This window comes from Rattus norvegicus, chromosome 2 (genome assembly GCF_021556685.1).
Source record: "Rattus norvegicus strain SHRSP/BbbUtx chromosome 2, alternate assembly SHRSP_T2T, whole genome shotgun sequence".
NCBI classification, from domain to species: Eukaryota; Metazoa; Chordata; class Mammalia; order Rodentia; family Muridae; genus Rattus; species Rattus norvegicus.
The window spans coordinates 184,080,293-184,083,701 of record NC_141535.1 but is presented as its reverse complement, the minus strand read 5'-3'; positions in this window follow the sequence as shown (position 1 = coordinate 184,083,701).

The window sequence follows — 3,409 nt, the reverse complement described above, 5'->3', positions numbered from 1 at the left end:
GGATTTGAGGCCCTTCCTCTCTTTTCTTACTTTTCTCTATGACCTGTCACCAGATAGTTCTTTACTGTTTCTTACTCATTTTCGGACTCACTTGATTCTGCATTTGTTTTCAAGCCAGTCAGCTCCAGTGCTTGGTACCCCATAGCACCCACCATTGCTGGAGGGATGGATGGAGGAGGTGAGCTGACCTGTAGACATCCTTCCAGGTACGTCCAGTTGCACTGCTCACTACGGTTGTTATGAAAGAACTCGAAGGCCGATGTACACATAGAGCCCGGCACAGTCGAGCTAGGGCAGCGGGCAGACTTAGAGTCCACAGGTGTGAGTACAAAGTGCTGGGATGTGAAGTGACTGAGGAAAATCATCCCAGGGAAGAAGAAACCTTAAAGGCTTTTAACATACACTTTAGAAGTTAGGTTTACTTACATATGTGAGTTGGCCCTCTTCTTCCACCAAGTGGGTTTCTAGGACTACACTCAGACTGTGAGGCTTCCTGACAGGTACCTTGAGTCATGTTACCTAGTTTTATTCTTTATTATCTGTCTAAGGGCGAAGGTCATGTTGAATAACAACTGCACACTCCTAACAGTTACCAGGAAGAACTAATAATATTTGAAGCTGTTCCTCCTACCGGTTGATCAGGTTGCTGGCAGCGCAGAGGATTGTTTGGTCAATGCTGCCATCTGATGGACAAGTGGAGCAAGGTTTCTTTTCTTTTTTCTTTTTTTTTTTAAATTTATTCATTTTAATTATATATAAGTACACTGTAGCTGTCCTCAGATACACCAGAAGAGAGCATTGGATCTCCTTACAGATGGTTGTGAGCCATCATATGGTTGCTGGGAATTGAACTCCGGACCTCTGGAAGAGCAGTCTCGTGCTCTTAACCACTGAGCCATCTTTCCAGCCCTGGGGCAAGGTTTCTTAAGCCTGGGGATTGGTAGTGGGAACTTAGTGGAGGTAGAAGGAACTTGGGAAGGGTCATATGTGTGCCTGTGAGTGTGCATGTGTGTGTGTGTGTGTGTGTGTGTGTGTGTGTGTGTGTGTGTCTGTGTGTGTCTGTGTGGTGTCTGTGTTCTCTCTCTCTCTCTCTCTCTCTCTCTCTCTCTCTCTCTCTCTCTCTGCGGGTGTGCGCATGTATAGCTGCCCCTGCTGAGAGTTTTGTTAAGAAGAAGCAGGTCCTGTGTGGGGACAACTGGCCTCCTGGGAAGTGAGGAAAGGCTTAAGGGAGAGAAAAGGCTTAGGGGCCTGCTGTCTACCTGCCTTCCCCTATCTCTCCTCTAAGTCTGGCTTGAGCTAGGAGGAACCAGTTCCCAGGAAGGAAGAGGCAGAGAGAAGGTCACTGCTGACGTCAAGGATTTTCAGGTAGGAGGTAAACACAAGATGACCCACTTTTTTTTCACTGTCTTTCACCTTTGTCTTCTGGCTGGAGTAGCCTTTTCTGCATCCCTGATAACAGCACTCACTCCCAGATAGCATCCTCTTTCCCAGATCCCAGTCCTTACAATCCCAAGCACTGATGGGTGCCCAAGCACTATGCTGCGGCCCCCCTGCCTCCACAGCCCCCTGTAGGGTTTCCAGCTGTCTTGGAACTTGCTCGGTAGACTTGAACTCAGAGATCTGCCCGTCTCTGCCCCCTGAGTGCTGGGGTTGAAGGTGATTAGCCCCACGCCTGGATTACTCCTTGGTTCTGGACTTCATCCTTCTTCCTTCTCCTGCAGTGTAGGTGCACAGGCGTGGGCTGGCCACTGTGTGTTTAGTCTGTGCTCTCCTGACTCACTCTTAAGGTTCAAAAATTTCATTTGTCTTTAGGACAAATATTGATCTAAGGGGTAGGAAGGGCCAATTTCTTCTGTTCAGACACAGGCACCTTCATGAGAGGTTGGCTTTGTGCTCTTACTGGGGTGATAGCACGACTCAAGGGCTCTCTGAAAGTGCAGGATTTTGTTAGACTCGAGAGAACTGTGATGGTTAGTTTTAGTTGTCAACTTGACACAGTCTAGAATCTCCTGGGAAGAGAGAAGTCTAGATCATGCTGGCCTGTGGTTATGTCAGTGGGGGATTCTCTTGATTACAGTCAGTTAATATGGAAGACTGATCCACTGTAGGTGGCTCCATTCCCTGGGTTTGGGTACTGGACTGTGGAAGGGAAGTATGTATGGGCATATTACACTCATTTCTCCTTCTGCTCTTTTAAATATTTTTTTGTTTGCATTTTGAGATAGAGTTTCAGGCTGGAAAGATGGCTCAGCTGTTAAGAGCACTACTGACTGCTCTTTCAGAGGTCCTGAGTTCAATTCCCAGCAACCACATGGCGGCTCACAAGCACCTGTAATGGGATCCGATGCCCTCTTCTGGTGTGTCTGAAGTGTACTCATATACATAAAATAAAATAAAATAAAGAGAGCTAGAGCTTCATTACACAGCCCTGGCTGGCCTGGAACTTGCTTTGTAGATTAAGCTGGCTTCAAACTTAGGGATAACTACCTGCCCCTGCCTCCCAGGTGCTAAGATTAGAGGTGTGAGTCACTGTGCTCTGATTATTATTGTTGTTATTATTTTGTAATTTTCCCCCAAAGTTTCTTTTCTTTTCTGCAGGCCAGAAGAGGGCGCCAGATCTCATTATAGATGGTTAAACTATTGGGAACTCAGGACCTCTGGGAGAGCAGCCAGTGCTCTTAACCTCTGAGCCATCTTCCCAGCCCCAGATAAAGCTTCTTTCTATAGCCTTGGTTATCCTAACTCACTCTGTACACTAGCTGGCCTTGAACTCACAGAGAGCCACCTACCTCTGCATCTGGAGTGCTGGGATTAAAGGCATATGCCACTCCCACTGGGCATTATTATTATTTTTATTTATATATGTGATTTTTATTCATGTATGTGTATGCACACCTGGCCTTTAGAAGCCAGAAGAGGGTATTGGATCCTCTGTAACTGGAGTTTGATAGGTAGTTGTGAGCTGCCTGATGTGGGTGCTGGGGACTGAACTTGGGTCCTTTGTAAGGTCCTCCTCCTCCTCCTCCTCCTCCTCCTCCTCCTCCTCCTCCTCCTCCTCCCCCTCCCCCTCCTCCCCCTCCTCCTTATTTTCCTCCTCCTCACTGTGGACGTGACTAGCTGCTTCAAGTCCTGACTATAACTTCTCCACAATGATGGACTATCATCTAGAATTGTAAGCCAAACAAACCTTTTTTCCTGCGTGTATGCGCGCGCGTGCGTGCATATGTGTGTTGGGGAGATAGTTCATCACAACAGCCGGAATGAAACTAAGACAGATACAGCTTAGGACTCTTGAAGCAACACGGTTGCTTGGGGATGAACCCAAAGCTGTCTCTCCAATTTTTAACAAGTGCTTCTAGTGGTTCTGGGTCTCCCGAAGCACTGCTTAAGCCCTGCTCCTGCTCAGGGG